The sequence below is a fragment of the Hakea prostrata genome, unplaced genomic scaffold (assembly GCF_041222555.1).
Source record: "Hakea prostrata isolate BN-2017 unplaced genomic scaffold, UWA_Hpros_2 contig_27, whole genome shotgun sequence".
NCBI classification, from domain to species: Eukaryota; Viridiplantae; Streptophyta; class Magnoliopsida; order Proteales; family Proteaceae; genus Hakea; species Hakea prostrata.
The window spans coordinates 217,295-241,422 of NW_028291146.1; the positions used below are offsets into that span (position 1 = coordinate 217,295).

Consider the following 24,128-nt stretch of genomic DNA (forward strand, 5'->3'; position numbering starts at 1 on the left):
TGTGTTGCTCCAGTTAAGATGAACCGAAAACCCTGCATAAAATTTCATCAGAATTACCTGAAACTACCATGGTCTATTGGTAATAGCCAATGTGAGCTGTTGGATCTCCGTAGCCATCGAATGTAGAAAAGGTAGGCAAACGAAAGTTATGGGGAAACTGATATCCTGCAATTGGCTCGGCAAAGGGGGTCTTCCGAATGACTGAGTAAATATCCTCAGTTATCCTTCCTTTAGCCAACTGCCCTATATTTCTCATTGATGTTGGCCAATTCCTGACCAATCTGGGTCGGGTGATCTTCAGCGATATGATCATGACCTCGATTAACACTATCATCCCGTGCTATTCGATCATCACGAACAGCCCGTCCTTCCTGAACATTCCGCTCGTCGTGAACTGCTCGATCATCACGAACGGTTCTTCTGACAGTTGGTGAGTGAGTTCTTACCCCTGTATCCAACCTTGTATTTGAATCAGTTGTACTCTCTTGCGGTCTGTTGAACCGATCATCTCACCTAGGTTGATCGTCAATCCTCCTAGGTCCTCGGTCTCCTTCACGAAAATTCTGACTGATATTCCGGTCTTCAGCCAATCTTTGATCACATGGCAACGCACGTCTCCCTGAATCGCGTTGATCAGGTTCTTGTGGTAAAACCACTCGTCTGGTGAGCATGCGGAGTGCTTGGCTCACCTCCAAAAGTTGAATCTTTACCTGATTCAATTGATCTTGGAATGTATCAGGAGGATTACGTCCTCCCTGACCACCATCTACCTCGATAGGATTTTGGCTTCCTTGGGGAATATCTGGATTATTCGCTCCAGGGATCTGAACACCGGAATTGCGTTGTGCAGTGGCTGCTGTTGATCTAGTCACCATGGCTTTTCAAGTCGTTTCTCACAGACGGCGCCAAATGATGCGTCCAAAATCTGCTCAGCCCTTAGATCTCCTCGTGATGACCTGCAAAACGAAAACGTTAGATGTGGCCCGACCGCGGGGGTCGGGAGTCCACCTCCGAAGGCTAAGTCAGTTGATGAACTTAATCACAAACGGCTCTGCTAGAAGCACAGAGCTAAGGAATAAAGAACTGGGAAAGGTGATCTAGATCGTAAGCCGCTGATAGTTTACGTCTATCAGTATGTATCTGAATCTGAGTCTGAGTCTCAGATTGTGTGTCCTCCACCTTGTATGGTAGTGAGGTTTATATAGAGTGTACCTTCGAATCTCCTTCTTTGGATGCACTTGAGCCTTCTTCGGGTAGTCGTTGGATCTTAACAGTTAGATCCGTTGAGTAATAGTCTTCTACTAGTTTGGAATAGTAGAGGACTCCTGAGATAACCTTTCGGTTATGCGGTGATTATCCCTTCGATAATGATTAGCCGCAGCCGTCAATTCGAGTCTGCTATCATTAGGGTAATTAACCTAATTCATAAGTAGAATTAGGGCGTGCTTGTAGCTGAATAAGTTTTCTTCCTCAGCAAGCCATCTTCTGGATCCGGTTCGCTCGGGAGCGAGTCGGTTCCCTCTGTCTTGACTGGGGTCGAGGGTCGAACCAGGTATGAACCCGGTCTGATCATAATTTCTCCATATCAAGTTCTCTCTTCTTATTTCGAAGAATACCAATAATAACCAAGGGACCCTTTAAACCAGACACCCAAGTACTTGGTAAGTATAATGTTTGAGAAATATTTGTGCCTAAAACTTCACATCGAATGATTTAAAGGTTGAATACCTCAATGAAGTTTTTCGGGAAGTTGATCATCGTGGGCAAGGCTCTACTTCCCACATAAGCTTCTGCTGCTACATTTACATTCTCAAAGCGGACTTCGATAGTGGGAAGTTCAATTCCAACTCTGAAAATAAAGAGAGTTGGAAAAAAGTGTTATGTACTTGGCAATTACATCAAAAGCTTCAAAGTTGATACATTTCATTGAACGAACCCTTTTGATGCAATTCATTGAACAAAACCTTTTACATATCACATAATCTTATACACGCAACTCTCCCTAGGGAGACAGATCTAGATTGAAAAAAGAACCAAAACAGAGCATTATGATGTTCATATTTTCAAAAGAAAGAAGGGTGAAGAGGAGAATTTCTCACAGATCAAGGCGTTGTCTGAGCTTCAACAAGAACTTTTCATTGTCCTCCTCTGCAACATTAAGCAATCTTTCTAATAAAATTTTCTTCTCAGTGAACCCAAGATTATCAATATCAATTTCTCTTTTCTCTCCTTCTGCTATGGCAAGTACACCTTTTCTTATACGATCAAAAGTTGGTAATCTTTCTATGGCAGCCCATATCAAAGCTTCTTCATCATCAACAGCTTCCCCTCGCGATACAGATGATCTAGAGAAGACATCTTTCCTACTGTTTCTCCACCTCGAAGAACTGTTAGGACGTAAACTGCCATGAAAACTACCACTCCTGAAGCTTCCCCCACCATGGAGGTTGCTACGTACACTATCTAATCTGTAAAGATCAGCAGCAGGATCCATCGAAAGACCCAATACTGCTAAAACCACCTGAAACAGATCAAGACTGATATGGGTTCTCTCTACTTTATACTGAACTTATAAAACAAAGGCAATCCTAAGTCAAAGATAGGCTCCCAGGCATTCACTATCACAAAACTTCTGGTCATCATTTTGGTATTTCCTAATCTATAATCACTTTCAAGCTTATTTTTCAATAATTAAGATCTCCTAAGAATTCAAACATCTAGAAGGCTGTATTTCTCAAAACCCAAAATGATAGTATTACCATATTTGTTTCCTTAATAGCTTCATCTGGAAAGCAAATCTCAAGCTCTTTTCCATATCTTGTATATATAGAGTTTACAGGTTTAATGAAAATATCATGGACTTCTACTCTAAGCAATCTCATATTTAATAAAAGGAGATCTTCTCTGTTAGATTTTCAAATGAGTTGATTGAGACGCATCCAAAAGTTCTCTATAAGCAGAAATGGACAAATCTATTTGATATACTCTAGTCTTTACTCAGTTTGGTAAGCTTTCATATTTTTTTTCCTATAGTGGTCTCCAATGACATTGTTGATGTGATTTGTTGTTCTACGAATATGGAAGACGCGTTTGAACTGCAAATCTGTGTTTTTCCAGTGAAGCCGATTTTTCTAACAATCATTGTATGGACTTCTATTGTCAATTCCTAACTTGTTGGTGAGTTCTTTGTATCAATTGGGTATTGGGTTTTTATTTGATTTCCCTTGCAGCTGAAACAGATTTGTATTCATTCGCAATGTTCACAAGTATTCAAAGCCCTCAAAAACCATTCCAAAACTCATGTGATTGGGCAGTTGGGAGGCTTCCTTCAGAAATTTTGGAAATTTTGTATGTATATATATATATATATGATGAGGAAAGAATAAATAAACTTAAACCAGTCCGGTTTGAGCCCAGTCTGACCAGATCGGAATCAAACCAGTTCGGTTTGAACCTAGCCCAACCAGCTCGGATCAAGTTAAACCGACCAAGCCAAGGACAGTCAAATAAGTACAAAGGCTAAGTAACAAGGTAAATCTGAATAAGATTCTAGCCAAAGAAACAGTATTCAGTCAAGACTCTACTACTCATGTTCGAGTAGGACTCAATGACCAAGATTCAGATCGCAACCTAATTAAGGTTTGAGTTCCACTCAAACTCATACTTAGAAAAGCTATAAAAAGGTATGGGAACACAAGAGAAAGGTACGCTGAATAGAACTATCACTATTCGTATTATTATTGTTCATTACTTTCTTGCCTTCCTTAGTCGGATTTCTAACTAGATCGTCGGAAGTGAAAACTCGACCTCCATGGTTGAGCTCATCTGTGCAGGTTCAATTGGCTGAAGGGACGAGCAGGATTGTGCAGCAACAATTGGCGCCGACTGTGGGAAGATTCGAAAACTCATGTCCGCAAACGTGACAAATGCCAGGCATACGCCAACATACCTCACGCCCCTGGAATGCCCCTAACATCAACCCTCTCTCTGATTCCATTCGCTAGATGGGGGATAGACCTGGTAGGAAAACTACCAAAGGCCACAGGGAGCAGAGAATATTTGGTGGTGGCGGTCGATTACTTTACTAAATGGGTGGAAGCTGAAGCACTGGCATCCATCAATACCAACCAGATGAAGAAATTCGTCACACATAATATCATGTATCGGTATGGTATCCCAAAAATCATTGTCACCGACCACGGTAAACAATTCGAAAATGTTGAATTCGAACGATTCTGTAAAGAGCAAGGCATAGAACACCGTTGGTCTTCTGTAGCATATCCACAAAGTAATGGTCAAGTAGAAGTTAATAATAGATCAATGCTTGAAAGACTAAAGAAAAGATTGGACCAATCTAAAGGCAGATGGGTGGAGGAGTTACCTAAAGTACTCTGGTCTTACCGAACTACTGCCAAAACGACCACCGGAGAATCTCCATTCCGACTAGCTTATGGAGTCGAAGCTCGGATTCCCGTAGAGGTTAAGGTCGGATCTATTAGAGAAGAAGAATTCAATGAAGAAGAAAACATCGAAGGAATGAGGACAAACATAGACTTCATTGAGGAAGTCAGAGATAAAGCACAATATCACTTGGAAGAATACCAAAGACGCATTGCAACACATTACAATGCAAGGGTTAAACTGCGACAATATCTCCCTGGAGATCTAGTCCTTCGCAAATCATCTGGCTTCGATCTTACAAATCAAGGAAAGCTTGCTCCAAACTGGGAAGGACCATATATTGTAGTGCAACAAGTTTCCCCGGGAGCATACAAGCTACGAGATCCAGAGACCAAGCAATTAATACCTCGGACCTAGAATTCAAACAACTTGAGAAAATACTATCAATAGTATAAAATCCTCAACAAATCTTGAAATTTTTTTCAGTGTTTTCTTTCGAAAATACTATCAATAGTATAAAATCCTCAACAAATCTTGAAATTTGTTTTCAGTGTTTTCTTTCAGTTTAGATATTCACACAATAGTCCATGATTCAGACATTATGATTTTTTTCCCATTGAATAAAGTTTTTGAAGTTTCAACATATCACCACAGCTCAAGCTAGAATACTTAGCTAAGATGATCGAGGGAGTGCTGACAGAAGTTAAAATTCATCCACCGACCTACTAAGGTTGGGAAGAAAAACCCTAAGCAACTTAGGCACAAAAAGCCCTAAGCAACTTAGGCACAAAAAGCCCTAAGCAACTTAGGCACAAAAAGCCCCAAGTCACTTAGGCACAAAAAAAGCCCCAAGTCACTTAGGCATAAAAAGACCTAAGTCACTTAGGTCACCGACCTACTAAGGTCGGGAAGAAAAGACCTAAGTCACTTAAGTCATCGACCTACTAAGGTCGGGAACAAAAGCCCTAAGCAACTTAGGCACAAAAAGCCCTAAGCAACTTAGGCACAAAAAGCCCTAAGTCACTTAGGCACAAAAAGCCCTAAGTCACTTAGGCATAAAAAGACCTAAGTCACTTAGGCCACCGACCTACTAAGGTCGGGAAGAAAAGCCCTAAGCAACTTAGGCACGAAAAGCCCCAAGTCACTTAGGCACAAAAAGCCCTAAGTCACTTAGGCATAAAAAGACCTAAGTCATTTAGGTCACCGACCTACTAAGGTCGGGAAGAAAAGACCTAAGTCACGTAGGTCACAAACCTACTAAGGTCGGGAAGAAAAGCCCTAAGCAACTTAGGCACAAAAAGCCCTAAGTCACTTAGGCACAAAAACACCCAAGTCACTTTGGCCATCGACCTACTAAGGTCGGGAAGAAAAGCGCTAAGCAACTTAGGCTCGAAAAGCCCCAAGTCACTCAGGCACAAAAAGCCCTAAGTCACTTAGGCATAAAAAGACCTAAGTCACTTAGGCCACCAACCTACTAAGGTCGGGAAGAAAAGCCCTAAGCAACTTTGGCACAAAAAGCCCTAAGTCACTTAGGCACAAAAAAGATTTAACTCTTTATCAAAAATACAAACAATCAAGCTATTATGTTCGAAAAGGCAAAAGCATTGATCAAACTGAGAAATCTTAAATAAACTGGTTCATTCCGAACAAGCAGAGATTACAAATGGAGAAAGACAGAAAATAAAGTAAAGGCCAAAAAGGCCATACATACAAAAAAGACTTTGACAGAACAAAGCTCTAAAGCTTCTCTTTTGTTTTCTGAGCTGCTCTGCCTTTTGAGGAAGAGGTGTCCAAACCGCACCTCGGTGCAAGGGATCCCAGTTATCCAGAAAATCAACTACTTCAACCTCTTGAGGCTTGGGAAACCTTGGTTGATCAGCACACCAGGTAGGTCGGGGAATCTTGAGATCGTCATAGACTCCAGGATCAATCAAGTTCTAAAATCTCTCTAAATCTAAATCCTTCTGCAATAAGGCCTTGGTAGGTATGACGCCGAGCATAATATATCCTGGCGCAGCTACCTTGGTCATGAATTTCCTACAGCCAACTGTCTTGACCCACCTTTTTATAACTTCAATAGGAAGCTGGTGGGGGATATCTTCATATACGCAGGGAGCTTTCTCCTCAACCGCCTTCATCAATTTAGCAACTTGATGATCCGAGCTCTCTAACTTAGCTCGGAGACTGGAAATCTCAGCCTCCTTACCGACCAAGGATCCTTGCATTTCTTCCAAGGATGTTTGAATAGAGGTTTTCTCAAGCTCCACAGCTTCATTCCTCCCCTTTAGCACAGCCACCTCACTGAGAAGCTCGGCCTCCCGAGCAATCAAGGCACTGTTGTTGGACTTCAGAGCTGTCAGCTCCTCTTCCAACCTCTTGTTGCGCTAATTGGCTTCCTGAAGAGCAGAATAGTCTTGCCGAGCAGAGTCAATGCTTTGACCCAGAGATTGGACCAAAGCACAAGCCATCCTGCACACAAAAAGGCGAGGAGTTTACAAATGAAATAAAGAAAAGTAACCTTCAGTACAAGAAGGAAATATCCATACCTCATAGTAATACTGTTGCGCTTGCAGACGACCAAAACTTTGAAGATATTCAAAGTTGGATGGAAGGATAGCTCCACCTAGCCACTCATTGGCAACTCTAGACATCGAGGGAGACTCACCCCGGAATACCGAAGAGTTTCCATCCAACGACCAGTTTGGTCGAAGAATATTGGTGGAGCCCGAGGAGCCTAAAGCCCTGACCTTAGCTGGAACCTCTTGACCAGAAACATCCTCACCTAAAGAGGGGTGAGGATCAGAATGATCCGAGCTCTTCTTACTGGCCACTTTCTTTGTTGGCTGGGGAGGGAAGTTGGAAGGGTTATATTTCCGAACACGAGAAGATGACTTATCCTTAGCAGCAGTCTTCTTATCCTTAGATGGAGAAGCCTGATCAGCCCATACTTTGTCTGGCTTGGTCGGATGCTTTGCCTCCACCTCTAGCATAGTAACTGCAGCATCAGCAAGATCATCCTCACCGAGCAACACTGCATCATCTCCCGAGTAAGTTAACTTGGCAAAATAAGGATGAATTAAAGCAAAAAGCAAAAGCATTCATCTTACCGGTCAAGAAACCCCAATGATGAAGAATATTGGGATATTCCGGACAAAATCCATTTATAGCAAGCAAGTTCCGATCTTCAGTAGGGATCATCCGAATACAATCCTTTGCTTCCTGCTCGGACGATGAAAGGGGAGGAGGAATATTTGAACCTTCCCTAGGACTTTTTGGCCAAGAGATCGGAAAATTAGAAGGAGAAGGAGAAGGAGGACGAACAAAGAAGTATCTAGACCTCCAACCCTTAGTATTTGAGGGAAGGGTTCCTGTTCCAACAAAGTTACTCTCCCATCCAGATTGCAGAGCAATTCATTTGGAAAGATAGAACGAACGACTTTGCTCCTGTTTCTTATGCATAAAAAATTGAAGAAACAAATTTAAGGTCGGAGTCACACCGACCTCCTTTTGTTTACAAAACCCCCAAAAGCAGATTATGTTACGCCAACTGTTTGGCGCTAACATCCCTAGGAAAATCCCAAATTGATTGAGAGCTTCAACAAAGACTGGGTGCACGGGAAGCCTAAAGCCACTAACAAAGGCATCCTCGTACACAACAAACTCACCCGAAGGAGGTTGGTGAGCACGCTCATAAGAAGCAGGGACTCTAAGTGCAAAATCATCTGGTATAGCATAACGAGCTCGGAAGAGTTCCAAGTCACTCTCAATCAGCTCGGAAGGAAAAAAGCTGGGACCTAAACTACTCGGATCGAAATCTATATGTTTGGAGGTCGTAGGACGACTTCTCTGAAAAGCAAGTTCGGAAGAAGAAAGACTTGTTAGCCATCTTATCCTGTTTTTGCTAAACCGAGCACGGATACTTAAAGTCCTAAACTCTTCATCACTAAGGAAGTTTGGACGAACACCAGGAGACTTAGAAGGGTCAACAGAGGTATCACTCTCTGTGTCACTGTACCCAGAAGAAGAGGCCTCACTGTCCAAAAAAAGAATCGCCTCACTCTCAGAAGATGGATGTCCAGAAGGAATATTAGAAGGTCTAAAAGCTTTCTTTTTAACACCCATCACAAACGAGAGTCTACACTAAAGCTACTGTTACAGACAACAGAGGAAGTAGGGAAGACAAGCAGAATACAAGAAAAAGAAAAGGAAAAAATACACTCAGCATACAACATAAATACACAAATAAAAAACCATCAAAAGAACCAGAAGGAGAAGATGAACAATTATTTAGCCCATTTTGAAAGGGAGCAACAATTAGGTAGTTCCGCCTTGCTACTCCACTTTCCACTCTCCAACTGGATTGAAAGAAAACCCATTACTTCCCTTGGCTTGGTACAATTAGAAAATGCACCTTTTACATTTTACAGCAAAACCTCCACAAGCCCAACGGTTATGAAAGGAACATAATGAATTATTTTAACTCCCTATGTTTAACAGCTCTTTTCTACTTCATTTTTGAAATCCCTTGATTTGCCTCCAGTCAGAATGTTGCAACCTTCTTTGTAGTCTGACCCAGAAACCCCATGGTTATACAGAATACTAAGAGTTCATCCTGAATCAAACCTCACTTTTTTTTTTTTTGGTGAAATAAAAGGTTCCATTAGAAAAGAAATTAGTGCTGGATGCACTTACATATAGTGTCTACAGTTAGACTAAAATCATGAGCCTGTGTGGCTGCATACATTGCATATTGTTCAAAAAACAATTGGAGCATTGGGTTGGGGAATGTAACCAATTTCATATGTTTGGTAGCATTAGCTAGCTCCATAAATAATACTAGTTTGTCAAGGGGCCACTTCATTGTAGATGGGCTTGGCAAGAGCTTTGTGATTAGGTTTTGATTTGTCCAAATTTCATCTATTTTCGTCCCCCTTTCTGCAGCTCTTGTCATACCCAGTTGTATTGCCAGAAGTGTGGTGTCTAAAATCCCTTTAGTCGCCTTTCCAAAATTGACGGTGTGTAGATGTCCGTCACTGCATATCACCGTGCTCCAGCCTGTTATTCCTAGCTGCTGGTAAGATAGCCCTGCACAAATCAAGATAGTTTTATTAGTTTGAGGCAAGTAATTACACCAGTTCCTATCTACTTGAACTGTATTTTCAGCATTGAAGTCATAATCCAGGTTAGCCCCTGGTGCCCTATTTTCTTCCTGTAGTTTCAACTCCTTAATCCAGTGATTTGTACATTTTAGTACCCTCATTGGATTTGGTGTTTTATTGTTAAACACCTTCTCATTTCTTTCTTTCCAGATAAAGTAACATGTAATTATGAGCACAGATATAACCCTTTGCCTATCCTTCTTGCTCAATTGTATGGTCAATTCATGACAGTAAGTGGTTAGCGACGAGTGCCGCCAGTTTTCCGTACGCAATCCTAGCGGTCCGACCGCATGGATTCGTTTTCCCTAGTCACAAGAGATAAGGAATCAAACCTCACTTGCAAATTGAAATATACATATCAGAAAAATAAACTCATATTCCACGAAAAAGTTCAAAGTTAATCCTATCATGTCAACTGCATCAACAAATCCCCAAGCCTCCCACCTTATTCCACCCACAACAAGACCTAAAAAATGCCACTTGAGATATAACGATGGAGGCACCAAAACTTATAATAAAAACCAACCAAATCTCACCAAAGATTGATAGAATTCAATGAAAAAAAAATGTATCAATGCTATAGTGGAGAGAAGGAAAACATCAGGGCAGGGATTTTTTAAAAATACTTTTTAAATAATGATAAGTACCGTATTATTGTAACTTATATAGAAACTAAAATGCAGAGCATTTAGAAATCCCTTCACAGGTTCTACCTCCCACGTGAGAGGCTTGTTCCCCCCTTCCCTATTATCCTCCCCTTGTATTCTTGGCATTGTTTTTAATATATTTCTTTATTCATCCAAAAAAAAAAACTTAAGCTCTTTTATCGAAACACTTTAGGTTCTCAAATTCAAAAAAATAACTATTTTGAATGAACTCTCTAAGTTGTAAGGTTTTTATCGAGAACATGGATTTTGGAAGAGAAATCTCAATGCAGGAGAAATATAGAAAAGTATTCCGGACAGAATTTCAGCTTCTCCAATAAATTCAAATACGAAATATGAAAAGATGAAACATATTATTTGATAGAATAATTTCTTAGAAATCAGAGCAACCAGTTATTGACTAAGATTGAGGAATTGTATATGAACTTCGTCAGATTAAATAGGATATCAAGTGTTCCAATTCAATTAAAATTCTCATGCAGGTAAACCCAATTTGAATTCTATGCACTACCAAAAAATGCCAATATCTATTAGATGATATCTCAAACCACTTCAACTTCAGTAATATGCAAAAACTTGTTACACGATTTATAGGGCAATGAAGCTATGATAGAGTGAGAGCCACCTATGAGACAGCAGCAGAAGCGTCGGTGTGCTTATGAAACCAATTAGGAGTAGACTTTGATTGACAAATACTGATCTAGTGAGTCTTTTTCAAAATCTGTTATCCTAACAATCTTGCATAATTGTCAGTGAACTATTGCACCAAGACAAACTAATAGCTAATTCAAGACAGAAATATTGTTGTTACCTGAGAATTAGATTTGTCCCTTCTCTCCGCTTTGCGTAATATAGTATTCATTCATCCAAAAAAAATAGCTAATTCAGGAGCTTACCGTTGGAGATGGCGTGCCAGCCTTCAGGGAGACCATATTCACTGATATGACCTTGCCAGCTTCCTTCAAACCCGTCTTCACCATGTCAAATTGGGCAACCCGGAACCTCATCACACTCTCGATGCTCTTCATGAGGTTCTCCATTGCACTATTGTCGTAAAGTTTTGACCCATGACTAGGGGAACTAGTAGCCTTGATCACAAGCCACCACGGGCTCCTCTCCGCAAAGGAAACGTGGTAATTTTCATTCGAGGATGCCAATCCTCTCACAGTTCACAATCAAAAAATTGAACCCTAATTCTATAAAATTCGAACTGATCTTACCTTCATCAAGAACGATGCCGATGTTCATTTTCTTGAATTCTTGGCCGCCTATTTCCTCGTCTGGAATGAACGAAACATAAACAGTCCTAATCGGTTGAAACCCATATTTCTTCAATCGGCGTATGGCTTCCAGGTATTGCATGCCAACACACTTCATGTCCTGCGATCCTCTGGCATAGATATTTCCAGCCTCATCGATGTGAGCATCAAAAGGAGCATGAACCAATTTATGGTGCTCGGCAGGCACCACGTCCGTATGGCGGTATGGGAATATAGAAGAATGGGAGGAAGATCAGGGTTTGCACCAGGCCATTTCAAGAGAGCAACAGGCATGCCCTTGACGAATTCAAGAGATTGCGATTCGAGGCCGATAGCTTTGGCTTCAGAGAGGATGAAATCGGCAGCTGCATGGTAGTCAGGGTTAGGGTGAGCTGTGCTAATTTGAAGATACTTTTGGAATCTTGAAATTATCGCCGATGAATCCTTTGGCAACGAAACAACTACTCTCGATGTGAAAAAGAAGCAGAAGAGAATGAAAATTCGAAACCTACGAACTGAAGAGAGAGAGAGTAAGTTCCATACATTCCCAACATTTTTTCTCATGAGAGAGGTCACTGAAGAGAGGCGAAGTGGCACACTGGCACTGAGCTTTCAAGAGCTGAACTCTTCTTCAAAAAGAGTACGAACTACAGAGACCAAACCCACCAAAATGGCGTGGGAATGGCCCTGTAGCTGTATCACTATCCAAAGTGATGCCACGCTTGGGTCATTTTTGTCAGATTTCAGAATTCAGATACAGTGTAAATTGATACAAATCTTTTTTTGGTAAAATAAATTGACACATTTTACCTCATAGCAGAATAGTAGTGTTTGCTATTGGAGAGAAGCCAATTGCTTCCAATCCTGCTTTTGTGTAGTATCGAGCATCTGTTAGACGTTGGATAAAGCTCTGGTTTGTCAAGTTTTCCATTTGCTTTCTTTACTGCTCCTTGTAAAAGTTCCCACCATGGATTAGAGTTATCTAAAGCAGTGAGGATTGGCTTCCCAAAGTCATCGAGAGTGGAAGCCTTGCTTTTGAACTGTCCCAAGCAGACGAGTTTAGAATCGAAAAATGCATTCCCAAAACACAAAAATAACAATTTTGATGCTTCTGATCTTACTATGGATATTTGACACTCATGAAGGATTGCAAAAAATATATTAACAGTGACCAGAAGTAGCAAACTATAGATGGAGGGAAGCAATTTGCTTTTACACTTTTCCTTTCACTGAACTTGTTCATACGAAAAATATTTGCAACTGCTCTAGTACCAGTTTAATTGCAAAGAAAATAATAAATAAAATGCTTCAAATTAATAAAATCTTTCAAGTTCTTCCATACCTCAAATGTCATGTTGCGAGAAGAAAATGCCCATTCCTCTGCAATTCTTTTCTCCAATGCTTTCTCATCAGCAGTTGGTGGGATTCGTATGTCAAAACCTGCCTCAGCTTCGGATGGCTGCAGATTCATAAGGAACCCCTGAAGAAAGGAACATGAACATCAGAAAGGCTTTATCCCAACTTGTGGGTATGCAGAGTACTAAGCCCTTGGCAAAATAATTGCTTACACTACTACATGGCAAACATGGGCTTAGAAAACCCTAGTGGAAGCGCTTTTCTCCAGCTCTGAGAAAACCGACCGTCGCCGTGCTTTGAGGTGGAGAGCCTCTATCTCTGTGCCTTCTCTTCTTGCTTTCTCTTGTTTTTTTTTTCTTCGTTACATTCGTTTCTCTCTTTCTCCGAGTCTGTTCTCCATTTATCTCACCGCCTCTCTATCTTGTTTCCCTTCGTTTCTTTCTCCTCTTCATTCCTCTTCGCACTTTTCTCTCCAATCCTCTCCTATTTCAATTTCTCTTTCTCTCCGCTTTCTCTCTGTTTTCTATCTTTCCTTAAGGCTGCGTTTGTTTGCTGGAATAAAGGTGGGGTGGGAAAATTCTTGAAAAAAGTGTAGATTTCTTACTTTTCCTTTAAATCCCAAATAGTAGATTGTTTGGTTGCTTGGGGTGGGAAAGTGAGAGACAAGTTTCCTTGAATCAAGGAAACTTGTTTGCTGATGTGGCAGCCCAACTTTCCCACCCCATGCTATTTTAAAACCCCACATATTTGGTGGGACTTTGTGGGAAAGTGGGAAAAGTAAAAAGTGGGACCCACCCCTATCACTTTTCCACAAAACCCTTTCCTTCTCCCTCACCAAACTACACATGGGACCCACATGTTTTTTTTTCCCACCCCACCTTTGCAAACAAACGCAGCCTAATCTGTGTAAGTTTTCAGCTATTAAAAAAATAAAAATTTCTAAGTTTCTCTTTCTCTTTGTTTTTTGTTTTTCCCAACAGGTGGAAGTTTCTGATTATCAAAAAAGAAGAAGAGAGATGCGAGATCCAATCGTGCATTCTGCACATCTAAAGTTTTTACGCCGGAGCTAGAAGTGTCTCCCGCGGATCTAAAAGTTTTGCTACTACAAGCATCTCTTGTAGTTGGTCGCCTTCAGCATTTCTACGCCGCGGCTTTTGTTTCCGCCCTTGTGGCGTGTACTTCTCTCCGCCCATGTGGTGTGTATTTCCGTCCTTGTGGCGTGTATGATGGAGGATACATATCTCGTAACTTTTGTGCTTATTTGTAGTTGTGGTTGTTACAATCCTTAGTCTATGGACTTATTGGGCTCAATCTATTCCTTAGCCTGGATGACCTTGTCTATTGCATTTATTACATTTGGTCAGTTTTTATTCTTTGGTTTAGACCGAACCTTGTGTTTTCATGCATTTATCTTTTGTATTTCTTATTTTCTTTGGTGTGTTTGTATTTCCTTTCGAATTCATGAATGAAGATTTCAACTTCTTACCCAAAAAAAAAAAGACCGGGCCCATTGTCTAGTTATTTTGAACTAATAAGAAAGTGACCAAGTAATAAAGCTGTAATTCTTTTCTCTTGTTAAAAACCCATGAATTGAATGCAAAATTGTTGAATTTAGAGCGATCAATCATACACAATCGAATAGAAAACAAGGAAAAAGGAGACATGGATTTTACCCTGGTTCACCTTACTGTGAGGCTATATCCAACATTAGGTTTCTCACTATATTATTCTTGAAAACAACTACATACAATGCTCTATTAGAAGAGATCAAATATATAGGAGCTTAGAAACCCTAAGCCACCGCTATTCATGGGCCCTGCCCCAAACTAAAAACAAACTTCGAGGCCCACAAAAACATGGACCCTCTATAGGCTATGGAGGCGTTGCCTCCACACCTCCGCCCGCTCACTGGGTAGCGGGACCCGTGCCTGTCGGCAACACAATGAGAAGCATGAGCCATACTCAACAAAAACTAATGTTATTTACTTGATAAAATAATGATAAATTGGTTATAATTTTGCCAATCACCCTCAAGGCACACCATTAGCACTCATATAATAATCTCTAACTATTCACATTTTACTGGTATTTATAACCCATAATCAACCTTAATCCCCCCCTCTCTCTCTCTCTACCACTTGGCATGATCCTAGGGCCTATCATTCTCCCTTCCTATTGCTTATATACAGTTTTCTCCTCCCCTTATCTTCTCTTTTGATGTTTTTTTGGGTAATTTGACATTCTATGCTCCCCTGTTTTGCTCAAATTTGAATTATTAGTTTATGTTTGAAACTTCTAATGAGTTTTAGGTCTAGAATCAATATATTCATTCAACCTTTAAGAGTTCTCTACTTTTTGAGACTTTAGCTTACAGTTGGAGATGGTGCCTCAGCCTTCAAGAAGTCTATGTTCAATGAAATGACATCGCCTTCTTCCTTCAAACCCGCCTTCACCATGTCCAGCTGGGCAGCTCGGAACCTCCTCACAATCTCTATGCTCTTCAATAAGTTCTCCATGGCACCTTCGTCGTAAAGTTTTGACCTTAGTGGCTTTGATCACTAACCACCATGGACATCTCTCCGCAAAGAAAACACAATAATTTTCATTGGGTGATGCAATCCCTGCAGAGTTTCAAATCAAGGGTTTGCGATTCAAGGCCGATAGATTTGGCTTGAGAGTGAATGAAATCTGCAGCAGCATAGTATTCAGGGCAAGGTATTGTTGGAACCTGGAGATTATCTCCGTTGAATCATCTGGTAACGAAACAACTACTGTCGATATGAATAAGAAGAAGAGCATAATGGAAATTCTCTCCATTTTTTTTTCTTTCAGGAGAGAGAGCACTGAGAGTAGTGAAGTTGTTCTTCCAGCTCAGTCTTTAAAGAGTTGAACTCTCCAGTTTGAAACCATTGCTCTAAGAGATTTCGAGAGATCAAACCAATGCAAAAGAAATCACACGGAACATAACCAAAAGTTTCCAGTCGACTAATTGGAGCAAAAACCATGCATTAGAAGGTTGTTAACGTAAAAGATGCATGCAATAATCATGCAAGAAATATATATTGTTTGATTTAGCGATTTAAGGATTCTTTTTAATATTAAAAATAAAAATTTATGCATTTGGTTCGCTTTGTGAAGATGTCACCAAGGTAGAGTGCTTACATCCGCAGAAGTAGAAGGAAGGGAGGAAGAGAGGGATAATAGGTAGTTCATTCCCGATTTCTGGTGGATATTTTAGCTGACGATTGTGGCTATAGAAAAAAGTATATATTCTTGGAAGAAGTTAGTTATGGCCGTTGGTATCCAACCCAAGTATCACAATGTTGAATTTCATATAAATTTGAATCTCCTGTTGAGAGGAAAATGGGAAAGATCATCCTGAAAACAATTTAAATTCCATCCAGGAAAAAGAAAAAGAAAAGGCCAAATAAAAAAGGGAAGAATTAGGCAAGGTGCTAATCTTTTCTGGCTTTTCTTAACTTCTTTTACCTGGATTGTTAACGGAGAAAGAATCCTTGGAGAAAAAGTAATTGCAACGACCCCTAAAAGGCCAGCAGTTGCACCAGGAGGCTCCGGCGGCACTTTCGACGTTATGCGTTATGGCGCTAAAGGAGATGAACGAAGTGACGATACCAACGTAATCAATCCTCAATTCTTAATTCTCATTCTTTTTTTTTCTTTTCTTCTTTTTCTTTTATGGTTTGCAGAGAGAGATTATGAACCCTAAATTTTGCAGGCTTTCATGGCGGCTTGGAAAGAAACATGTCAATCTTCAGGTTCAGCGACACTTTCCATACCAAAAGGAAGTTTCTTAGTTGGTCCCCTTAAATTCAAGGGGCCCTGCAAAAACACTGGTTCCCTTACTGTCCAGATGCAGGTGTATTTCTATAGCAAAAAAACCATTTCTTTCTTCTCAAAACAAATTGGATTGTCCCCTAACATGAGGTTTTCGATTATCTGTACAGGGTGACTTGAAGGCAATCACGAATTTGGGCAAGTATGATTTGGATGATTGGGTCGAGTTTGGATGGGTGACCGGATTGACGTTGACCGGAGGTGGGACTTTTGATGGCCAAGGCGCTGTATCATAGCCTGCCAATAAATGCCCTAAAAGTCTCACCAATTGTAAAGTTCTTCCAACAGTAAGTGGATATGGATTCAACTATTTTACTTGCTGGTTTTGTGTAATCTATCGTTAGGGTTTCATTAACAAATGTAACTTATTTTGTTGCAGAGTGTGAAGTTTGTTAGCATGACCAAAACAATAGTGAAGGGGATAAAGTCTTTAAATAGCAAGTTCTTCCACATTGCTTTGCTCAGCTGCACAGACTTCCAAGGGAGCGATATCACAATCACTGCACCAGGAGACAGCCCTAACATAGATGGAATCCACATAGAACGAAGCAGTGGTGTTAGCATCTCTAATTCTGTAATTGGTACCGGCGATGATTGCATCTCCATCGGACAAGCCAATTCCAATGTCCACATCAATGGTATCACCTGCGGACCTGGTCACGGCATTAGGTTGGTGCATGAATCGATCTTGATCTTAAATCCTGCTACAAAACCTCAAATTCATTCACGAATTTTGTTGATATGATTGCTTCTTGTAGTGTTGGAAGCTTGGGGAAATACCCGAAGGAAGGTGATGTGAGAGGGCTTACTGTTGAAAATTGTAAATTAAGTGGAACAACGAATGGAATTAGGATCAAGACATGGCAAAACTCACCTGACGCCAGTGCGACTTCTAACATGACCTTTGAACACATTGAAATGAAAAGTGTTACTAATCCAATCATCATCGACTAGACATGTTGTCCTTACGCCAAATGCGATGAAAATGTTAGTAGCAAGAAACCACCAAATTCGTTCATTGCTACAACTTTTTTGCTTCGTTGAGGCGTTTTAACAAACACTTTGGAACATGACAAATGGATTAATATTGCAGGCACCATCAAAAGTTGCGTTGAGTGATGTGTCCTTCAGGCACATTACAGGAACTTCAGCTTCTCCAGTGGTGGTGACATTGGAGTGTAGCCAAGGGGTGCCATGTAAGAATATGAATCTTGAAGATATTCACTTGGAACCTGCAACAGGAGGAACCGCAACTACGTCATCGTGTCAGCATGTCAATGCCAAATATATTGGAACCCGATTCCTCCAGCCCTGTAAATCCACCCTGTAAACATATGGTTCGGCTCCTCTCCAGAGGGTGAATATCTCCCCCGGGGGGCCCACTGAAATCTAACATCTTGCCAGGTGGAATATACCGATTCAAGGATTCTTTTTACCATAATTTTAATCTATGCCCCCCTTAGCCAATGGAGGGTTAGTAGGATGGCCAAGAACTTGAATTCTCTCAAAAGTGAGAGGTCCTGGGATGAACCTTGCCGGCGGCATATGTAATATCTCCATCCCCCAATTTCCCTATGTATAACCAACTAAGAACACTCAGTTGGTTAACAGTTAATTCAATAAATTTTATGATGAAAATACCTTTGTGTCCTTTTGGATTTCGTTTATTTCTTTACTAATGTTGGGTCCCCTTAATGTAATATATTTTGTGTGGGTCCCAGTCAGACTAACAGTATTTAGCGTTATTAAGTATATTCAAATTTCAAACGTGACGGGACCAAAATGCCCCTTAGGTTATTTAATACATTGTGTTAATATATGGTTTTAAAAAGAGATAATTGGTCATTAAGCGTTAATTATATGGTTAATATATATAATAACACAATGTATTAAATAATATGAGGGCATTTTGGTCCTTCTCCGTTTGAAATTTGAATATACTTAACGGCGGCTAACAATGTTTGTCTAGTTGGGACCCACACGTAATGTATTACGCTAAGGGGACCCGCATTAGTTTGTGGTCCACTAAGGGAACCCACATGTATGAAACATTTTTTTTAACCTACCAAAATAAATACGAGGAAAAAAAAACTTACCAAACTAAACAAAATCACATCTTTCTTTCGTTCTGATTTCTTTTATTTTATCTTTATCCTTATTTTTTGGTAAGGGTTCTTACTTTTATTCGACCTACCAAACAAATCTACAAAAAGAACAAAAAATAAGAACTTATCAAAAAATTCCCTCATAAAAACGCAAGTGAAGTTTGAAGCTTCAAACCTCTGCAACTTAAGGCGGAAGGCCAAGAATCTACTTTGAATCCACTGATTTAGCTCTTCATTTTTTGGTGTTAAAGTATTGGTTTTCAACTTGATCAGAGGTTTTGATCCTCTTCTTGAATCCTTTGTTGAGTTCTAAATTTCAGCAGCAAGAACTCTGATCACCATGAAAGAGAATTTGTTATGGGCGACGGTAGAGGCCTAAGTCATTATGGAGATTATTGTCAGAACTGTAATATCCAGCCCTATTCTAACCCTAACTGTAACCCGGATCCAGTGTTGTATTCAGGTCCGAAGACCCGAAGCGGTGGTAGAAGAGACCTATTGGACCATTCTGATTGATGATCATGATTCGGAGACTGAGCCTATGGACATTGATGATGATACCCCTTGCTTAAATGCAGTATCAGTGTTTAAGGAAAATCTGCGCATCAGAGAAGTTTAATCTCGTTGATGTACCTAATGATCTCCTATGCACAATCCGAAGGTATTCCCCGAAACTAGACTTCTTGATTGAATTGTGGAAGAAAACCTCACTCAAATTGACCTTGTATAGCCTTTCAAATCCCTACTTGAAGTTGCTGAACTAAACCTGTTTTTCTGCTGAGAAACATTTTGGTCGATCCTTTTGGTCGATGCCATCGACCAAAACCATCGACCAAAGATTCCCAGTCTACCAAGTTAAAGATTCCATGGAATATTCCTATTCTATTTATTATGACCTCGAGCCTTGAGCCTTGTGCAATCATTTTCTCACCTGAAATCGTGGGAAGGGCACCTCATCAAAAACTCATTGTTTACTATTGATTCTTGTCTACTTCTTCCACACTAAGGTATAAATCACCATTCCACTCTCTATCCTACCATTTTCTATTCTTTTCTTTTCCTTTCTTGCTGGTGAGACATTGGAAATGGTGCTGCAACCTTGCAACCACCACTTCAAGTGTCTACACATGATTAACCTATCAGTTTCTTAGCCATCCATCGATGCTATGCCTTCACCTCATGCCCAGCATATGTATTCCTCTATTTTTCTATTAGCATCATGTCATTTTGTACCAAACTGAGTTGTAGGACATGCTATGTTTATGTTTATTACTTCTATATGATTCCAATAGAAATTCTATTAGTTCCCCTAGCTATTACATGCCATTTCTATGGCAATGCAATCAATCGCAACTCATACCATGATGTTTGTCACTTGAACTTGTTAGCTCAATTTGGGGCTTTTTGTCTGGACCATTGGATTGGGTAAATTTCTTGACCTATAGTGTCCTACTACTGTTGTTAAGTGTTCCTCCAAGTTTCAGATTGATCCGAACACCGGAAAACCAATTTAGGATGAAAACACCCAAAATCTATCATTCTGTCCCAAAGGAAATTTTGGTTGATCCTTTTGGTCGATACCATCGACCAAAACCATCGACCAAAGTTGTTGCTGACAGCAACCTTGGCCAGTTTTGATCCAATTGATATCCAATCTTCCTAATTTCTTCTCTAACTTATTATTGATGTTTGTTTAGGGCCTTAACAATTATTTTGGACTATTTATTGGTACTCTCAATTCATCATCAATTCAACCCAAGGTAAGGATGGTTATCTCCATAAATATATAGATCACCAACTTATGATTTATGTTCTTGTTTACGAATAGAACCTTTTGATTTCTCTTAAATCTTTATAAGACTGTTATATATGTGTTAGAACAATAGTATTGACATCTTCATACTTTTGTCATGTTACCTTACTATTCTTGTTTACTTATATCTATGATGATTCATTTCAATATCATGATTTAAATTTTATGATAAGATGCATTGGATGCATGAAAGATGATGAACTTGAATATGTGATTGCTTACGTATTGACTTGGGATTGCGGAGTGTTCTATTGACACTTCTGTCCTTAGGCATCGGAGGGAATAGTATGGGATGTTCTCCGATGGTGCCTATCGACATTCTCCTGGGTTATTGGATGACATACATAGGACTGTCTAGTTGGTTGGCTAGGTTTATCCTTGTTGTGTCAGACCCGAATCGGAAGGGCATTGAGACCGAACAACCCGTGGTAGTGTATGGTTGGATGGGCGCTCTAGGCCAGTAACCAATCCGGTAGGGGACATAAACCATGCTACGGATACCCGAAAGGGGCCATTTATTGGTAGGGTTGCAAATGGCTAGACTTGGGCTCACGGGCGCTCAAGACCGGTAACCAATCCGTGAGAGGATGTGAGAGCTTCCCGTTTACTATTTGTGGATGACCAATAGGGTTGATGAGTCCGAAATCTGGGATTTCGCTGACTCTAGTGTGAAGGATACCGGAAAGGATCGTCGGGGGCGAGGAATGGACGTATCTGGATCTGACTTGACCGACTGAGTAGATGACTTACATTGGGCTAAGCTTTTCTGTGACATGCGCCAGTACTTATACCAAATGGTGATGTGAGAGAGTGGTGACCTATTCCCTTACCATGGTTTTTGAGATGACTTTATCGAACTTCCCTAGCAGACCCAAGATATCTTGTATGATTGAGGGGGAGTGACTGACCACCCAAAGATGTATGGTGCTATGACATAAAGCATGTCTACCTTAGAGACTAGCATTTATAGAGTTAGAATCATACTGCATCATATGTTCCATATCACATTGCATTATGTATGTTCTATATGTGTATGATTTCTAATTATGGAATAACTGCCTTGCTGAGTTCTTCAAACTCATTCCTTTTGTACAAATTTTTTTAGATTATCCTACAGGTACCGAAGACTACGATGGCACCCCCTTCGAGACGGACTATGATTCCGCATACTACCCTTCGGGTAGTGGCATCTATGAAGATCCGAGTGTTGGTACCGAGAAGGATTACTATCCGCACCAGGGTTAGCCCCACGGTTGTGAGGGAGCGGCAAAGCTGGGTTTACTTCATCCGTATTTATGGAACCTTTGGTCATGTAACTAACTTATTTTTGGGATTATCTTTTTGATACTGGAACTTGTAATTAACTTATTCACACTTCTTTTCCGCTGCTCTGAGAGAGTGGTTATCATACCCTCTCTCACCTTTATGATTATGTTCACACTTTACTGTTATCTGTCTTCCGCACTCTGATTTATTTAATCTTATCTTATTCATGATATCTAGTATTAAATGATTTTACTTTGATTATCTTTGTTCATGATTATGTCATTGTGTATGTGGGAGGCATGGACCTACGAATTTTGATCCTTGGACTGTGGATCACATTCCTGGGTATTCCAAATGAGGTACCGGCTGGGTGGATGTGACAAGAACAAACACCGCAAAATAGTGAATCGGAAAAGAAACAAAAATGAAAACATACAGGGATTTAACGTGGTTCACACACCGATGTGGTATACTATGTCCACGGCCGAAGAATAAGAGATTTTCCACCTTGTAAATTAAAGACAAAATGAGATCTTACAACCAATCGCTAAGAACGGCGTTACAAGAACTCTAATCGAAAATCTCAAATCTCTTAGTAATGTGGTAGGCAAACATAAGATACATATCTATAGACTCTAATCAGTTAAACGGTGTCGAGCCCAAGCCCACCTCTTCCACCATAGATCTCCGCTAACGGGTCATTCAGGTCGCCCACTAAAATATGTCGGTGCGGGTTCGTCTTCAAAATCGGGTATAAGAATTCGGGTCAAAGCACAACAATTCTAAGACCAGATTTTTATTAGAGGTTGCAACATTGAAGGGTTACTATTTACCTAACTTGATATGTTTTGATAAAAATTTAATTCATTTTGTTTTGTGTTGTACATGCTCGAGCGCTTTTGGTTGTCAAAATTCATGTGTCACGCCCTCCCAGCCGGTACCCTATCTGGCATACCCGAGAGTGTGATCCACAGCCCGAAGATCAGGTATCGAGTGATCAACCTCCCACATAAACAATAACATAATCATGAACAATCATAATAAAAGTGCGGAAGATAAACCATAGATCCAATAAAGAAAGAATGAATCATAAATGAATCAGAATAATAGATATAATCGAGTATCAAACCAGTTAAGTAAAGTGAGGCAAATATCCCACTCTACAACCAGCGGAAAAGTAGCTCTAAAAGAATAAACTAGACACAATCTAATCCCAGTAGCAAGTACAATGGGTAACTAAATTGTTCTCCACTTTATAGACAACATCCTTATAAGTGTAAATCTCATAAATAGCACAAGGACGCTTCCACTCAATGGTCGGACTAAGCATCGTACGGAGCATAACCACTCGCGGGATCTTCAGAGTAATTGTGGTAACCGCAATCACCTTCCTGGAGATATGCCTCTTCGCCTTGCGCTTCTTCATAGGGACCGTCACAAAGTACTCGGTACTGCAGGATAGTCTAACAAACATTGTACAATAAAGGAATGAGTTTCAAAGAAACTCGGTAAGGCGATTAAAATCCATAATAACATAAATGGCGGGATTCCGAACAAACATAAATGCAATATGATATGAGACAAGCAATGAATGAATGAATCTAACTCTATGTATGCTGGTCTCTATTGGCAGACATGCTTTAAGTCATAGCACCGTACTTCTTTAGGAAGGTCCACTCACATCCTCAACCATTTAAGATATCTTGGATTCTCTCACGGATCATTTCACCGGTCTTGAGCAGCCGATTGGTAATGGGTCCTTCATCCCTCGGGACAAACCATGGCAGGGGGTTAAGTCAACACACTCTCTCACAACCATTTGGTATAAGTACCGGCGCATGTCGGGGTAAAACCTAGCCTAATGCAAGTCTTCTACTTAGTTACATCAAGTCAGATCCAGATACTTCCATTCCTCGTCCCTAACGATCCTTTCCGGTATCCTTCACACTAGAGTCCTCATAGTCCCTGACTACGGACTCATCAACCCTATTGGTTATCCACATATGGTAAACGGGAAGCTCTCACGTCCTCTCACGGGTTGGTTACCGGTCTTAAGCACCCGTGAGCCCAAGTCTAACCATATGCAACCCTACCAATAAATGGCCCCCACAATGTGATTCCCTGTCCTCTCACGGGTTGGTTACCGGTCTTGAGCGCCCATGAATCCCCATTGCTACCACGGGTCGTTCGGTCTCAATACCCCTCCGATTAGGGTCCGACATAACAGGACATCCTAGCCAAACACTACT

At 40.5% G+C, this 24,128-nt stretch overlaps 4 pseudogenes; 1 reads left to right on the forward strand and 3 right to left on the reverse strand.

The window, feature by feature from the left end:
- LOC148999189 (pleiotropic drug resistance protein 1-like) overlaps positions 1-2,494 on the reverse strand; it is a 38,369-nt pseudogene extending 35,875 nt beyond the window's left edge.
- Positions 2,495-11,078: 8,584 nt separating this feature from the next.
- Positions 11,079-12,038, reverse strand: LOC148999190 (uncharacterized; annotated as a pseudogene).
- A 257-nt stretch (positions 12,039-12,295) lies between these two features.
- LOC148999191 (uncharacterized) lies at positions 12,296-15,371 on the reverse strand (annotated as a pseudogene).
- Positions 15,372-16,129: 758 nt separating this feature from the next.
- On the forward strand, positions 16,130-18,025 carry LOC148999192 (exopolygalacturonase-like; annotated as a pseudogene).
- The last annotated feature ends 6,103 nt before the right edge of the window (positions 18,026-24,128 follow it).